Raw genomic sequence first — 18,457 nt, forward strand, 5'->3', positions numbered from 1 at the left:
ATTGGCCTCTCCCTGTTTGCAGCTGCTCTTTATTTCGGTTTGAATAATAGCTTCCAAGCTTACCTGTTCTCCCTTCCCCATCTCCCCCGACTCCAGCTCCTAAAGGCACAGATTAGCCACCCTTCTCAGCTAGTCGGGATGCCCTGGTGCTGCCCCAGTCTTGCTCTAGGCCTCCTCTGGGTGGGTGGAAAGGTCAGAGCAGTGGCTAGGGCGGACTGTGTCCTCCCACCCCTCAAACTTCCCTTCATTCCTTGTCTTGCCTACTGGTTTGGGCGTCCAAAAGGGTGAAATGAAAGGGCTAAGCCAGTTTGCTGGGGAGAAGGGATTAGCTCTTTGCGCTGCATGCTGCTGTGCAGTACAGGTTCATGATGGTAATTAAGCTTCTAGGTGAGCCTGGAGTAGGTTTTATTATTCCCATTTTAGGATGCGGAAACTGAGGCTTCAGGTGGCTCTGTAATTTATCCAAGGCCAAATGGCTAGGTATCTGATTCCAAAAAGTGTATCTGATTCCAAAATTGATACTGCCTCCATTCCAGGGCTCCAGGCAGGCTCAGGCCAGAGGTCAAGCTGATTCCCTGGGCCTTCTCCAGGCCTGGCTGTAGGAATAGTGACATCATGCTTGGACCACCATGCTTGGACATAAAGCAGTAGTTGTTCCCTCCTGCTAGCTCTTGCTTTCAAGATGGCCCCAGCAAGTGCTTTTAGATCTTTGGATGAAAGGACTTGCCTCTCACTGTTCCAGGTGGCTCCTCACTGAGCCATGTTGCCTAATTTTTCAATCATCTATTCACTCACTCACTTGATCCCTTAATAGTTGGCTGCACCGAGTGAGGCACTGGGGAGGCACCAATGGGTAAAACCAATACAGGTCTTTGTGGAGCTAACAGGCTAATGAGGAGGGGGAGGGATGTACTAATTGCAGAGTGATTATTTTAATTATCTGATGCTAGCAGATAATGAATCTGGAGGGGAGGGGTTCAAGGAGAGCTTTCTTGAGAAAGTGACATTTACACTGAGAGGTGAAGTGTGATGGGAAAAGCATTCCAGCCAGAGGGAACAGCACGTGTGAAGGCTCTGAAGGGTAAGGCCTTGGCAGAGTCAAGGGACAGAAATAAAATTAATGTGACCAAAGCTGATGGGCAAGGAGATGGAAGTGGGAGGAGGCCAGAGATCAGCTGGAGCCACATTCTCCTAGGCTGTGGTCTTGGAACTTGATTCTAATAACAATGAGAAGCCAGGGAAGGGATTCAAGCATGGGCGTGGCGTGGTCAGATTTGCATCTTTGGAAGAGCACCCTGGCTGCAGTGCCAGAAGAAATGGAGGGAGCCCAAGTAGTGTGAGGAGACCAGGCAGGGGGCTGCTGCATAGCCCGAGGTGAGAGGTCATGGTAGCTGCCACTGTGGAGGCTGTGACTGAGGGGAGAGGGGGTTTGAATTTGGGAGATTTCATAGGTACAGTGCCAGGAGTTGGCATTCTGCAGTGGGAGCCCAATTTAATCTTGGAAGTTGATGTTTAGTGCCAGGTCATGCTGAAGGGGCAGAAGGTTTAGCCATAGATATCACTAAACCTGAGTGCAGGAAATGAGAGGTTGGAACCAGAGGACTAGAGGCTTCTAGGCTTGTGATGGCACATGGGAGCCACCCTACGCTGTAGCTGTGTCTACAAACAGGCGCCTTAGGGTGCGGCTTCTCCTCCCTGTACCATCGTGAGCATCACTCCTGGCCAGCTGCCCTAGACGGCTCCACCTTCCAGCTCTGCTGACTTGATTTTGCTTTGCTTTGCAACCCTCAGGGGTTGCACTCAGAGAATACTGAGACCAAATTTGTTTCCTACCCCTGCACTTGCCTCAAGAGCCCCACTGTGACCATGTTGCAGGCATCCTTATATCTGCCCCAACCTGAGGATGTGGGAAGGAAACTAAAAACTAACAACACACAAACCTGTGGCCTAAACTTGACCAACAGCCATACACACCCAATACTCCAGTTGCTGTCAGCTTCTGTTACAGATGTCTATTCTAGAAACTAGTATAGGGTTGTTTTTAAATTGAGGGAGAGAGGTAATTCGAGGAGAAATCTTTCAGGGAGAAGCCCTCTTCTCAAGGCCTGAGTGGAGACAAGACATTTCTGTTCTTCTGTCTAGCTAAGCCCTTCTAGAAACCACCTTGCCTTCTACACCTCCCTTCGCTCCTTCTGCTGGACCAGGAGGTGAGAGCCCAGCTCCTGTAATGTGAGGACCAAGAGGGGTGTTGATGGGGAAGGGGAGTGTCATGAACCCACTCTGTTGTTTGGGGCTCATTCTGATTGCTGCCTCTCTAGGGGTCTTTGGGGGGAAGCTTCCTGGAGCTCTATGAAATCTCCAGGGAGAAGGCCTGGCCCCATTGGTTTCCCCTGTTCCCTACTTTGCCACACCCATCTGTGTACACACTTACACACACATTCACACTCACACGAAGGCATACACACAAAACAAGTCAAACTCGTTTGAGCCAGCATACTGTGGGGATGAGACAAGGTCTGCTGTTGTCTTGACCTTGGACTTGAGAAAGCGAAGCTGCCCACCATGAGCAAGTGAGAGTCCCTCTTCTCACCTTGGCCTTCAAGGGCCAGTAGGGTGTTTTCCCAACTGAAGCTCACGTTGTTAATGGGGCATGAAGTTCATTTATTGAGCTGAAACAGGCATTTAAAAAAAAAAAGAAAGAAAGAAAGAAAGAAAGAGGAAAGGAAAAAACTTTAGGTCCAAACCTCCCAAGGCCATATGCACTGTTTCCCAGATTTGAGTCAGCCATGAATCACTGTTTCCATTTTTTCTGAATTGGCATACCACCTGAACTATTTATTCTATTTAACATTTATCAGTAACTAGACTCACCTTTTAGCTTACCATTTAGTCATTGTAGGCAATACCATCAGTGAAATCACAGTTTTTACGCACTTTAAAGTAAATATTGACCTATTAAAATAAGAAATGCTTGTCCTCGCCCTGACCAGTTTGGCTCAGTGGATAGAGCATCGGCCTGTGGACTGAAAGGTCCCGGGTTCGATTCTGGTCAAGGGCATGTACCTTGGTTGCGGGCACATCCCCGGTGGGAGGTGTGCAGGAGGCAGCTGATTGATGTTTCTCTCTCTCATCAATGTTTCTAATTCTCTATCCCTCTCCCTTCCTCTCTGTAAAAAATCAATAAAATATATTAAAAAAAAAAAGAAATGCTTGTCCTCATACCCCTCTAAAATCATCTTGGGCACCATCAGTGGAGTATATATCACACTTTGGAAAATATGGAGCAGAGCTTCTTTTTTAAAAAATATTTTTTTAATTTCAGAGAGGAAGGAAGAGGGAAAGAGAGATAGAAACATCAATGATGACAGAGAATCATTGACTGGCTACCTCTTGCACACTCCCCACTGGGGATCGAGCCCACAACCCGGGCATGTGCCCTTGACCGGAATCGAACCTGGGACCCGTTAGTCCACAAGTCGATGCTCTATCCACTGAGCCAAACCAGCTAGGGCTAGAGCAGAGCTTCTTAACCCTGGCGTTTGTGGATCATTTCCTGACATTGATGAAAGAGATGAAGTTGTGTTTAAGAAGGCACAGGTTGTGCATTTTTCTGGTGAGAGAGCTACAGCTTTCATCACAGTCCAGCCAGAATCCCTCCCTCACCAGAAGGTGGCCCCCAAGAGGATAGTGCCAGGGAAAGGGCGTCTCACACTTCCCCATCTCACACCCACCTCGAGCGTCTTCCCCTGGGCAAACATCTGACCACACCCCAGATAAAGCCCTCTGTTTGAGAAGACCCTGGAGGGAGGCCAGCCTCAGCTCCCCACCACTGCTGTTGGCTTCACCATGATGTCTCTGAGTGCCATGTCCTAAGCCCACAGGGTGCATCCACCTCTGAGTGGCTGAGAAGTCCACAGATTCTGCCAGGCTTTCGGGTCTGGCCATCCACAGCTTCAGGGCTTGAGTGACTACATGAGGATGGATGGTAGGGAGGGGATCTAAGTGCAGGAAGACTCCGGGTTCCCACCCCACCCCAGGCTCCAGAACATCTTGAGCACAACCCAACTTGGAAAGCTTGTCTGAGCTGAGAATTCAGTTTTCAAAAAATGAGGCTTGGGGAACTTGCCAAACTGTCCCCACCTGTAGAGCACTGAGGACGTGAGAAGTCTGCTAATGGGAGGGGCTTGAGATTTGCTTCGCTTGTAAGAGGGCTTCTCCATTGAGCCTGCCTGGCCAATCAGCAATCACCACCCTTTGGTACCTGCCAGGGACTTCCAAGCTCTGGCCTGCTGTGGTGCCAGGCAAGTCTTGTCTGGAGGACGAGCTAGGACCAGCGGGTAGAGCATCCAGGGACCCAGGTAAACACAGGCTTCAAGAGTGCGGCCTGGTGTCACCTCAGAATTCAGTGAAAAAGGGCCTTCGAGACCCAGATTTGGGGGAAGATCAGAAATTAGGATTCTCTGAGGGAAATAAAAACAAACAGGAGCCCTAGCCGGTTTGGCTCAGTGGATAGAGCATCTGCCTTCGGACCGAAGGGTCCCAGGTTCAATTCTGGTCAAGGGCATGTACCTTGGTTGCAGGCACATCCCCAGTAGGGGGATGTGCGAATTCAGTTTTCAAAAAATGAGGCTTGGGGAACTTGCCAAACTGTCCCCACCTGTAGAGCACTGAGGACGTGAGAAGTCTGCTAATGGGAGGGGCTTGAGATTTGCTTCGCTTGTAAGAGGGCTTCTCAATTGAGCCTGCCTGGCCAATCAGCAATCACCACCCTTTGGTACCTGCCGGGGACTTCCAAGCTCTGGCCTGCTGTGGTGCCAGGTGCATCTTGTCTGGAGGACGAGCCTAGGGCCAGCGGGTAGAGCATCCAGGGACCCAGGTAAACACAGCAAAACAAAAAAAACAACCCAGGAATCCCAGAAATACCCGAGAGTCGTTATCTTTGGGAACATTCCAAGGAAAAAACCTAAACTGATACCTGAGCAGCATCCATCATCTTCCCTTCCTGTGTTTATTTTTCTTAAGACACACACTCATCGTTGTCCACATGCTGTCTTCATTCACTTAGCCAGTGGTTCTCAACCTTAGCTGCACATTAGAATCACCTGGGAATCTTTAAAATCCTGATTTCTGGGCCTCATCCTCCGGAAATTCTGTTTCTTTGTTATGGGGTGGGGCCACAACATTAGTAACAAAGAAAACAATTTCCGAGGATGAGGCCCAGAAATCAGGATTTTTAAAAAGATTCCCAGGTGATTCCAATGTGCAGCCAAGGTTGAGAACCACTGACTTAGACAAACGGGTAACAAGCACCCTGTTCCTCTGAAACCTACTCTGGTGCTGAAAGCGCCCTTAGCAGGGTCATTAGGACCTTCACCTCACTAAACCTGGTAGTCAGGTCTCACCTTTTCTCACCTGGCCTGGCAGCAGCTCTTGGCATGGTGGTCACTCCTTGATACACTTGCCTCACTTGGCTCCTGGACACCACACCCTTTTGGTTTTGCGCCCGCACTAGTTTTCTATCGCTGCTCTAACAAATTACCACAAACTCAGTGGCTTAACCCAAATGTGTTGTCTTCCAGTTCTGGAGGTCAGAAGTCAAAAATGAGTTGGCAGGGTAGCCTTCCTTCTGGGGACTCTAGGGAAGAATCTGTGTTCTTGCCTTGTCCAGCTTTGAGAGGCTGCCCATTTTCCTTGGCTCATGGCCCCAGCCAGCAATCGTATCACTCGGACCTCTGCTCTCCGACTCTGACTGTCCTGCCTCCATCTTTCAGTTTTAAGGACCTTCGTGGGTACACTGAGCCCACCCAGATAATCCAGGATAATCTCCCCATCTCAAGGTCCTTACCTTAATCACGCCTGCAAAGTCTCTTTTGCTATCTATGTAAAAGGCAACATATTCCCAGGTCCCAGGGACTGAGACACAGACTTTGGTGGGGTGCATCATTCCACCTGCCTCACGGCCGATACTCCTGCTCACTACTCCTCAGTCTCCATTACTACTTTCTCTTGCTCTTCATTTCTAAGAAAAGTGCACAAAGCTAAGATGGAAGCACATGGTGTATGCTCTGCTGTACAGCTTCTTTCACTTGCTACTATGGGAGATTCTGTGGTTTCTTTACTCTTGACAGAAACAGTCTCCATTGCCTGTTCTGTCCTAGATAATTCACAGGCTATAGAAGGGAGAAATGGGGATAACTGGAAAGAGCAGAGCCCATGGATTGGCCAGACCACATGCTGACCTTCGTGAGCCTTTTTAGTCTTCCCTCCAGGACATCTCTCCATTCCTACCCTAGTTTGGCCAGAGCACCATTATGCTCATTGTGGCAGCAATCCCTTAGGTAGGTCTCTTCCTGCCAATGCCTCCTGCACCCCACTGCCTGTGAACTTTTCTAGAGAACTTGGTTATGTTACTGCAGTACTCCTAAGTCTTCAATGGCTCCCCATTGCCACATCCTGTAAGTTGAGTTGAAATGCTATTTCTTCCACAGATCCCTGCCTTACCTCTCCATCTAGAACTGGTTTTTCTCCTTCTCCCAAATTCTCATAGCACTTTACCTGTACCCACAATTATAGCATTCATAATGTTCTTCCTCATTTATTGTATTTTCACTATGTGTCTTATCTTCTCTATTAACATAAATTCTCGAAAGACTAGAATTGTCTGATTCATCTGGGTTTCTCTAGGACACACTAGCACACTGGTGCATGCCAACAGGAACTAATAAATGTTTGAATAAAAGAATTAATGGGCTGCTTGGAAAACTGAGGTGTGTGCATAACTGAAAAGGAAAGTGGTAATATTGGCACACACAAGATACTTCAAGAAGTAAAATATAAAAGTATCTAGTTCCTTCTTTGTTAAAAGGGGTGGGAGTTGATGGAAAGGATGGGAGGCCGTCAATCTAGACACTCATTTCTGCCTTTGCCCTCAGTTATTTGCCATCAGAGAGAGAGTTGGCAAAACATCTTCCACACCAGGCTGCTGCAGTTTACTCCTGCCCGTGGAGAAGGGGAGAAGTGAAGTTAACCAAAGAAAATACCAATCGAGAGCCCTCATTGCTCTCAGAGCTGTGACCAGTCCCCTTTGGCTGTCCGCGGCTGGATGCAAAGGCAGGAGCCGGGTTGCCTGACTTCCTGCTCTCTTTACTCCTTCCTGTGTCTTTTCATGCGAATCTCTCTACAGCATGTAGTCTTAGAACAGACCAACCTTCTCCAGTTGCCACTCATCTAAGATGGGCAGAAGGCTTCTAATGTCCGTTCTCCCCACCTGCTCTTGCTCACCAATGGAAAAAGAGCTTGGTCAGAAAAATAAAATTGGAGAACAATACACTTGATGCTAGCAATACTTAGAAAGTTTAGCATTGAGAAATAGAAACCTCAGACTCGGTATGTTTTGTCATGAAGCATTGCCCCAAAACATACTTATCCAAATACTTTGTTTTCTTGCCTTGATAGTATATTGCCAGGTATTTAAGTAGCAGTACCAGATAAGCAAATTAGGGGGAATTCGTTTTATAAAATTATTTTTTTTAATATATTTTATTGATTTTTTACAGAGAGGAAGGGAAAGGGATAGAGAGTTAGAAACATCGATGAGAGAGAAACATCGATCAGCTGCCTCCTGCACACCCCCTACTGGGGATGTGCCCGCAACCAAGGTACATGCCCTTGACCGGAATTGAACCTGGGACCTTTCAGTCCACAGGCCGATGCTCTATCCACTGAGCCAAACCAGTTACGGCTAGGGGGAATTCGTTTTAATATATTTGAACTCCAATGCATACAGAATGTCTTAAAGTCCTGTTATAGGAAAACTGATAGCCAGAAATCCTGTTGATGCAAATCCACGTGACTACACACTTAGAGTGAATTACACAGTCTATACAAACTTGATTGATAATTGCCTAAGTGAATTAGTCATAATTTCTCCTTTAAAAGGAATAGAATTTAAAAGGAGTAGAATTCTAGTTCTCTACATTTTTTCTGTGGACAGTAGAACCTTATTTTAAAATGGAAAAGTTGTTTTATTAATGTTTAATATGTATACATTGCTTATTATTGCATGATGCTCAGATTTCCCATTGGAAAATGGAATCAGTGAATGTAGGGATCTCTAGGAAGGGCTAGTTTTAGTTTCATAGATTCCAAATGTTAATAGTCTCAATAACCTACTTAGTCACTAATAAGTAGTCTTATGTAATAATCAAAAAGTCTATGAAATGGGCATCATTTATCCACAAAGATTAAAGGAAGACCTCAAATGTTAAAGTCAATTCAAGGCCCAACTTGGAGACTGGCTGCCACAGAGGAATGGGCTGATTAAATACAGCTTTCATGATCCTGTATCCATCACTGTAAACCAGGGAAAAGGCCAGACCAACTTGATTTAGTCACTAAATTTTAGTGGTTGCTTTCTCTTGTCCCAGGCAAGACCCTTTGGAGCACCACACGTAATGACTTGTGTGGGTTGGAGACAGGGTGCCATAAAATATTCAGTTGTTCCTTGAACCTAAGTGGTAAAGTCCTTGACTCTCAAGATAAAAGGTCACTTAAAGTGAGTCTGCTTTAAATAAAGACCAAAATGTTATAGAAAATGGGGTAGGGGGTTAGAAGAAGGAAATTGATTATCTTTAAAAAGGAAACTAAAACTTTTTTTTTGTTTATTTTACCGTGGCAGCAAAATTCAGATTGAAATTGCACACCAATTCCTAAGTTGAGCAAATAATGAATCAAGCAGTGTTTTTGTGCACATGTGTGGTTTTTCTAATAAAAATTAGAAAATTGTATAAAGCATAAAATGACATTCTCCACTTCCCCACCTGATCGTAAAGATTAGCAAGAGTAATCCAGCCGGCGTGGCTCAGTGGTTGAGTGTCTACCTATGAACCAGGAGGTCACAGTTCAATTCCTGGTCAGGGCACAGGCCCCGGTTGCGGGCTCAATCCCCAATAGGGGGCATGCAGGAGGCAGCCGATCAATGATTCTCTCTCATCATTGATGTTTCTATCTCTCTCTCCCTCTCCCTTCTTTTCTGAAATAAATAAAAAATAATTTTTTTTAAAAGATGAGCAACAGTAGTTAAGGACTAAGGGTCTCTCTTGATCCTTTGATAAACAGGTCATTGTCTTTTGAAGGCTCTCCTTGGTGACTGCCTGTATTTCCATTTTAACTTTGCCAGATCCTTATTTGGCAATGGAGTTGGAAGGCTCCAGTCTTTGAAGGTCATTGTCTTTGGTGACTGCCTGTATTTCCGTTTTAACTTTGCCAGATCCTTATTTGGCAATGGAGTTGTGAGTAAAACAGTTTTCTATCGCTCTCACTGACTTCAGAAAATTTTCTGTATTTTTTCTTTGATTTTCAATTGTACTTTACAGCCCGTTTGCATTTTGTTGCATTGATAGCAGCCGCAACCATCACTTTGCCTAGGTGGACTGAGGGGACTTGCTTGAGTAGGAATGAACAGTTGCATGCGAAGGTGATTTTTGCTGTCCTTTGCAACTCAAATCTTAAAGGACTCAGATCCAAGAACACTTGGATAGCAATAAGCCCCGGACAACTAGTAGTAACACACCTAAGTTTGTATTGCCATTAACGTTTTACAAGTATTTTCCCATATATTTCTATTTTGAACCCTTAAAGTAGGTGGGGTAGATGTCAGTTCTCCCATTTAATAGATGAGAAAACGGTAGCTCTGGGAGATCCTGGAATTTGAGTCTATGGGTGCCCACTATTTCCATTGCATACCCATTAGGGACGAATCTTAGGCATGAGATTAAACCATGGGGTCTTTTGCTTCTTGATTTATTATCACTCTTTACATATAAAGGATGTTTTTTTATATCCTTTTCTCCATCATATGTATCACTATCTGTCCTCCAGTTTTCATTTATCTTTTGACTTCTTTAATGTTTTTCCCTCCATGTAAACCTTTAAATTTTCCATGTAGAAAAAGATACCAAGCTTTATCATTCTTAGAAAGACCACCTCTAGTTTAAGAATTTTATACATTAAAAACAAAATATTTTCATATACTAATAGTTTTATGCTTAATGTTTTATTGTTTGTTTTTGCTTAAATGTTTTGCCTACCTATTATTTTTTTGGTATAAGGAACAAAATAGAGATTATTTTAGGTTTATATTTTTCCAAATGACCAACTGGTTATCCCAGTAGATTTATGAAATATTCTATTTTCCCACTGATTTAAAAAACACACACATCCCAAAACACTTTCTCACACATCAATCGTTCACAGATATATTTTGGTCTATTTTTGGACCCTATTCCTTCCCAATGAAATACTCATTTTTTAAAAATTAGGCTTTGGCCATTAGGTTTTTCTCCTGTTCCATTCCAGCCAGGATTCTGCTCCCATCTGCTGCGTGAGAGAAAGTAAAGGGCGGCACAGGAGCCAAGTGTCGTTTCAGGGCCGTGTTGCTGGCCTTGGGGAAACACAGAGAGTGACTTTCAGGGCTGAGGCTGCCCGAATGCCATGACCCTGCGGTCCTGTGGCTGGAACAGGGAGGGAGCAGCTCAGGGAAGCCCACGCAGGCGACAGGCCCCAGTCAGCAAGCTCATGGGAGGGTCCGAAGTGGGTGTCCAAGCGGTCATGGAATGGTAGGGATTTCAGCAGGGAATGCGGGCATGGGGAGGGGTGAGGAGGGAGCGTTTGGAAGCAGCCTTGCCGCTGGCACTCAGCATGCAGCGGGTCCTGTGTACCTTTCCTGCACTGTGTCCACAGCCTGTGGTTGGAGGAGGGGCCTGCAGGTCAAGTTCTCTGTGTGTGTGAACAGCCGGAGGCTAAGAGAGCAGGGAAGCAGCCGTGTTTGCTAACAGGGAACCTGCCACCTCTCTTGCAAAGCCCTGCAAATCTCAAACTTCTTGTTCTTCTGACCAAGGGAACTGCAAACTTATCCCCTCAACTTCCTTTCGTCATAATGGCATGAGCAGCTTATTAAAACAGATCCTTGAGACCTGCTGGCATGATGAAAATGTCCTGCATCTTGATTTGGACATTGGCTATCAGGAAGCATATAATTGTCAAAACTTATCAAACTAGCCCTAACTGGTTTGGCTCAGTGGATAGAGCGTCGGCCTGCGGACTGAAAGGTCCCAGGTTCGATTCCGGTCAAGGGCATGTACCTTGGTTGCGGGCACATCCCCAGTGGGAGGTGTGCAGGAGGCAGCTAATTGATATTTCTCTCTCATCGATGTTCTAACTTTTTCCTCTCCCTTCCTCTCTGTAAAAAATCAATAAAATATATTTTTTTTAAAAACTTATCAAACTATATGCACTTAAGACTAGTAATTTCCCCCTATCACCATTATCCCCTTGATGCCCAGATCCACTCCCAAACCCCCTCCACCCATAAAAACTGTAATTTTATGATACGAAAATTATACCCATTTTTTTTAAATGAAAGCAAACACATTTAAATTAGTCATCACTCTTAAGGATGTGACCTCATGACTACTAGAGTTAGATGCTGGTATACACAAATCTTTAAAGATTTCTTTTAAAAAGTAGTCGAATGTGAATGTTAGAACGTGATATTGGGGATACAGGTATTCAAGGCGAGGGACTGTAATCTTTATGATACGAAAATTATACCCATTTTTTTAAATGAAAGCAAACACATTTAATACATATTAGTCATCACTCTTAAGGATGTGACCTCATGACTACTAGAGTTAGATGTTGGTATACACAAATCTTTAGAGATTTCTTTTAAAAAGTAGTCGAATGTGAATGTTAGAACGTGATATTGGGGATACAGGTATTCAAGGCGAGGTTCTTTCAGCTTGACTGTACGTTTAAACTTTTTCATAATAAAACATGGGCGAGAATACCAAGTGGTTACATTGTGGACATCGCTCACAGATATGTTCTCAAAGGATGAGTGGAAAAATAAAGTCAAGCAAAGCCACAGCACTGTGAATGGGTATGTGCAACACGGCATCACATTTCCTGTGATACTGATTTGTTTCCTAGAGCAGCTGTAACCAAGTACCAGGAACTGGGTGGCTTAAAGCAACAGAACTCTGTTCTCTCACAGGTCTAGGCAGGGGTCCTCAAACTACGGCCCGCGGGCCACATGCAAATACAAATATTGTATTTGTTCCCGTTTTGTTTTTTTACTTCAAAATAAGATATGTGCCGTGTGCATAGGAATTTGTTCATAGTTTTTTTTTAAACTATAGTCCGGCCCTCCAACGGTCTGAGGGACAGTGAACTGGCCCCCTGTTTAAAAAGTTTGAGGACCCCTCCTCTAATCTAGAAGTCTGGACTCTAGCTGTCAATAGGGTTGGTTGCTCCTGGAGGCTCTGAGGGAGAACCTGTTCCTTTAACAGGGCCAGCCATCCTTGGCTTATAGATACAGCACTTCAGTCTCTGCCTCCAGCTTCACGAAGGTGCCCTGGAAGCTGTGTTATGTTTCCAAAAAAAAAAACCCACGACTCTAATAGCCACATAGATTCCAATATTGGAGATGGTGTGAAACGTTTGATGTTTCACTTGAGTGGGAAAAAACACATGTAACTAAACTGAAGAATTAATTAGAATAAGGATTGATATGTTATATGTGTATAAATAGATTCTTGGGAACCTGAATCAACCAGTAGGATCAGAATCTCTGGAAGCAAGACCCCAGAAATCTGTGTCTTTAACAAGCACTCTGTGGGACGCAGCAGCACACAGAGTTGACAATCCATTGTTCTAGAAGCTAAGGGCAGAGGGAAACTGAGATGGAAACTGGAGGCACCAAAAGTGGCTCGGTGGTCAGGTCTCTCGGGATTTCTAAAGATCAGAGTCCCAGCGTGGGGCTCGGGGGCCGAGCAGGTGTGCCACGGGCACTGAACGGGTAGCTCCCCTGTCTCTCCCCGGCTCCCACCGGCAAGAGGAGGAGCCTGGGTCTAGCTCTGGGTCTGGCTCTGTCTCATTGGCTGTGTGACCTTGTGTGAGTCATTTAACCTCTCCCAGTTTTGGTTTCCTTCTTCTCTACAGGGTTTTGTGTGGCTACAGTGAGATCTGTAAAACAGAACATGTGTAGCTTACACTGAAGCAGGATAATTACAAGCCCCTTCAGCCCCAGCTTCTGCTAAGAAAAGGTAGACTCTGTTAGGTGGTGAGGATGGATGTTTTCAGAACATCCATGTGCTCAGACCCTCTTGGACTCAGTGGTGACATTCCAGTTCCTCAGAGTTGCCCGGTCCCCAGCCTGAGCAGGCGGAGTCTGCATCGACCTGCTGCCCTCATTCCATCTTCACCTGGATAAATGCAGCCCTGGGGACACTCACCCTGGTCAGGGACAGACAGTCTCCAACAATGAGACTGGCAGAGACACAAGTGGTGCCAGGGGCGTGCAGGGCTGCCACCTTCTCCCCACTGTTCCTCTCTCTATTCAGCTGCAAACATAGTGGATGCCTCTTCATGCCCAAACTGCTGTTGGTGCTGGGGATAAAACGACAATTGGTCACTGCCCTCATGGGGCACACCTGTCAGCAGAGGGAGGGAGACAGATGGGACAACTGCAGGTGGTGTATATACATATATATATTGTCTGTGTGCATATATTATACTAGAAGCCCAGTGCACAAAAATTCGTGCACTGGCAGGGGGCAGTCCCTCAGCCCAACCTGTGCCCTCTCACAGTCTGGGACCCCTCGGAAGATAACCACCTGCTGGCTTAGGCCCGCTCCCCTGGTGGCAGATGGCACGCCCGATCCCGCGGTGCCTGCCTGGCTGATGAGCGTAGTGAAGGTATGGTCAATTAGCATCTTTGTCTTTTATTAGCATAGATATAACAGAATAGATCATATATATTAGAACAGGGGGCTGTGACAGAGTGGCTTAATCTAATGGATGAAAAAGAGCTATCATAGAACTGGGTGAAAAACATTCCAGTTAGAGGGAACAGGAAATGCAAAGGCTCTGGATATGGCATCGGGAATCCCAAAGGAGGCTCTGGTATTATTGGAGGCTGTGGGTTAGGGGAGCATGGCGTGGATGAAGTGTGGCCGTAAGCAGAAGCCCTGCCTCAGTAGGGCTCATGGGTCATTGCAGGCGGGGGAGGGGGTTGGATTTTATTCTGAGGGTGGGTTGGAGGATTTTAAGTGGAAGGCTGACAAAGTTAATCTATATTTTTAGTTTGCTCTGGCTGCCATGTGGAGGGTACATTGAAGGGGGTCAGGGTGGAAGTAGGAAGAGAACTAAAGGGCCATTACTCTTGTCCAGAGCCTGGATGGGTGGCCATAGGGATGGAAAGAAGTGTATTGAAGTTGGAAATGTCTTGGAGGTAGAACCAACTTGGAGGCCATTACTCTTGTCCAGGTAGGAGGTAGCCTGGATGGGTGGCCATAGGGATGGAAAGAAGTGGATTGAAGTTGGAAATGTCTTGGAGGTAGAACCAACTTGCCAATGGATTAGATGTTGGGAATAAGGGAAAGAGATATTGTGATGCCAGGGTTTTGACCTGAGCAAGCTGATTTATGGAAATGATGAATACTGGGTTGGGAGTCCAGGTTTGGAATGGGGCAATGTTTGCTGCAGCCACATTAGGTTTGAGATACAAGGAAACACCCAGGTAGAGATTTCAAATAGGGGTTGAATATATGAGTCTAGAGCTATGGTTTCCAATATGGTAGCCACTAGAAACATGCAGCTATTTAAGTTCAATTAAAGTTAAATAAAATAAAGGTCAGTTCCTCCGTCATACTAGCCCAGTGATGGCGAACCTATGACACGCGTGTCAGAGGTGACAGGCGAACTCATTTTTTTGGTTGATTTTTCTTTGTTAAATGGCATTTAAATATATAAAATAAATATCAAAAATATAAGTCTTTGTTTTACTATGGTTGCAAATATCAAAAAATTTCTATATGTGACACGGCACCAGAGTTAAGTTAGGGTTTTTCAAATGCTGACACGCCGAGCTCAAAAGGTTCGCCATCACTGTACTAGCCACATTCCAAGCGCTCAGTAGACACACGTGACAAGTGACTACTCTATTGGGCAGCACAGAAAAGAACATGCCCATCATTGCAGGGAGTTCTGTTGCACAGTGATGGTCTAGAGCCGTGGCCCAGGGTCACAAAGCATTCCTCTCTGGAATAACACATCCTCATTGGGTGGCTCTGGTCCCGGAGGCTGGTGTCCCTGCGTCACTCACGCCATTGGTGTCATTCACACTGGCTCCTTCTTTTCCTCTCTGCTTGCCCACACCAGATTGTGTGCTCAGTGATGTCCCTGACCTGTGGCCATGTCAGAGAGGCTCTGACCACCCAGAAGGACACTTGTCCTGGGTTTGTTCAAGGACATCATTCCCTGGAGCCGATGCTTTTTACAGTGACAAGTATAAACATGGGGTTGAATGAGGATCAAACATGGGGATAGGCCAGGGGTGGGGAACCTTTGTTCTGCCAAGGACCGCTTGGATATTTATAACATCATTCGCTTAATATAATTTACTGAGTATAAATTTATGTGGCTATGAAATAAAGCTCCTAGATTTATTGAATTTTGAGTCCCGCCTGCGGTGCCTTGTCAGGGCCAGACCAAATGATTTCGTGGGCTGGACATTCCCAACCCCTGCTCTTGGCGATAGCTCACAGGAGACACCAGTTTTAGGGCTAACTGTGTAGACTTGGCTAGTTTAAGAAATGGGCAATGGGTGTGGAAGTTTGTCAGGTTAAATAAGAGTGGAAAAAAAGGCACAGGCTTAGAGTCCAGCCGTCTTGTCTTCTAGAACTAACCAGGCACTGAGGCCAGCCAGTCAACCACTATGAGCAGAAACATCCCCAACTATTTCTTTTTCAATCCTCACCTGATGATTTTTAAATTTTTATTGCTTTGTCAGAGAGAGAGAGGGGTGGGGGGGACATCAATGTTAGAGAGAAACCTCGATCGGTTGCCTCCCGTACATGCCTTGACTGGGGATTGAACCCACAACCTAGGTATGTGCCCTGACTAGGAATCAAACCTGCCACATTTCGTTGTACAGATGGCACTCCAACCAACTGAAGCCATTGGCCAGGGCTCCATCCTTAACTATTAATGGGAGAAAATTCCATGTCTTGGTAGGGGGAGGGGGAATTGATTGAATCCATGTTTCTGAATCAGTATTAGTAAGTGTAGGACAGGTTGTCTTTGTTGTTGTTATTGTTTTTGTTATTGTCCAGTGACTTATATTGTTTTTGACTATATAGTCATTTGTCATTTTGTAAACAATGATCAGAACAATTATTTTCTTTTTTAAGTTATGAGAGTATAAAAGGAAAATTTAGGAATATTGTTTCTGGAATAGTGGCATATGAGGTCATTTGTAAATCAATGGTCTTGTTTTTCCTTTAAAGAACAGCAAAATACAGTATTTTGAGGGTAATTCTTCCAAATTGGAGTGTTATGTGATCGATCTGAAATGTGTTTTATTATGAAGGCTGGATCAGGGAAGAGACCATCTACTTGAGGTGGCTTAAGTGTCTTTTCCTGTGGATAGCACATTCCATAAGCCTACCTGTGGTGCCTTGAGGTCTAAGTCCTGAGAGACCACCATCTGGAAGTGCCCCATCAACTCTACAAAAGGATCAGTCCTGAGGAACTCGTTTCCTGCATGCTGCGGGGGCTGCTCATCATTGAAATTCTGGTCCCATCCCTCCTACCACTGCATTGCCAGGTGGGACTGGAAGGCAGGACCCAGGAGGTGAGCCCCAGAGAGCTCCCCGTGTCCACCAGTCCAAGCCCAGGTCACCCCCCAACCAGGGGCTCCCAGATGGGATTGACCGCTCAGGCTGCTCCAAATCCCAGAGTCAGGCATTCATTGGAAAAAAAAGCCATGTATCCCCTTGGCCCTTGCTGGCCTCCTGGAAATGGTGCCCTCCTGTGAGGTTAGACTCAGCAGTGGTTCTCAACCTTCCTAATGCCGCGACCCTTTCATACAGTTCCTCATGTTGTGGTGACCCCCAATTTCATTGTTACAAATTGAACATAATTAAAGCATAGTGATTAATCACAAAAACAATATGTAATTATATATGTGTTTTCCAATGGTCTTAGGCGACCCCTGTGAAAGGGTCGTTCGACCCCCAAAGGGGTCACGACCCACAGTTTGAGAACCGCTGTGATAAGCAAAAATAAGCCAGTCAGAGAAAGTCAAGTAGCACATGATCTCACTCAGAAGCGGAATTTAATGAACAAAATAAACTGATGAACAAAATAGATCCGGAGACATAGAGGCATTGAACAGACTTTTGAATAGCAGAGGGAAAGCAAGGGAGGATGGGTGGGTGGGAAGAGAAAAAGGAAAGAATTTGCATGCATGTATGTGCATATATATAAAATCCATGGACACAGACAATAGGATGGTGAAGGCCTGGGGTGGGTGTTGGAGGTGGGCTAGACGGGCTCAATGGGGGACATATGTATTACTTTCAACAATAAAGATTTAATTTAAAAAATTAGTTATCTATGAACAAATAGGCACAAAAGGAGGCACAAAGGTTTAAAGAAACCTTTAGCAAATACTTCTATAACAGTGGTTCTCAACCTTCCTAATGCCGTGACCCTTTAATACAGTTCCTCATGTTGTGGTGACCCCCAATTTCATTGTTACAAATTGAACATAATTAAAGCATAGTGATTAATCACAAAAACAATATGTAAGTGTTTTCCGATGGTCTTAGGCGACCCCCGTGAAAGGATATATAAGACTTAAAGGATATTGGTAAATATTAGGTAGAGGCAAAGTATTATCAATAGTTATTTTAATAGAAGTGACTGACTTGATCTTGCCAATATCTGTACTAGAAAGGGCCCAAAGTTGCACTGGAATATCCTGCAAAAACGTTAAGTTTCAAGATACGAAGTTTCAATCGCACTGTACATGCGCGCCCGCACGTGGTATTTTGTGGAAGAGCTACACTCAAGGGGCCAAAGAGCCGCATGTGGCTCGCGAGCCGCGGTTTGCCGACCACGGGGATAGGCCACAGGACCTGGCTGGGCCTGGCTTCTGATTTGGACCTCGTCAGGCAGAGGGCGGCTTATTGGAAACGGAAGCAAGCAGCTCCTGCTGTCTTCATTTAACCCCAAATTCCTGGCTACGGAAAGCAGCCAGCTCTGAGGAGTTTGCTCCATGGGAGCCTCAGAGGTGGGCTTCACACAGAAGCTTCTGGCCAAGGAAGGTTCTAGGGGCAGCTATGGCTCCAGCACCATCCTCCTCCTGCTCCTTCCCACCTGCCCAGGTCCTGTGCCACCCAGGCGTCCGGGACACCCAGAGTCCCCACCTTCTTCTGGGCCACCATGGGCTGGGGGCAGCTGGACACGGGGCCTGGGGCCCCATCTCATTTCAGAAAAGGGGTTTTCAGGCCAAACCCAGGCTTCGGCATAAAAGGCCATCTGTCCATCCCTCGGTGCCCAGCCCTGGCTCTCCCAAACAACATTCCTTTATGCTGGCTCCCCCGCCCCC

General features: G+C 45.7%; 1 protein-coding gene across 1 annotated transcript in view; it reads left to right on the forward strand.

The window, feature by feature from the left end:
• Positions 1-18,457, forward strand: part of FA2H (fatty acid 2-hydroxylase) — a 120,573-nt gene that overhangs the window by 74,273 nt on the left and 27,843 nt on the right. The window lies entirely within an intron of this gene.

This window comes from Myotis brandtii, unplaced genomic scaffold (genome assembly GCF_000412655.1).
Source record: "Myotis brandtii unplaced genomic scaffold, ASM41265v1 scaffold165, whole genome shotgun sequence".
NCBI lineage: Eukaryota > Metazoa > Chordata > Mammalia > Chiroptera > Vespertilionidae > Myotis > Myotis brandtii.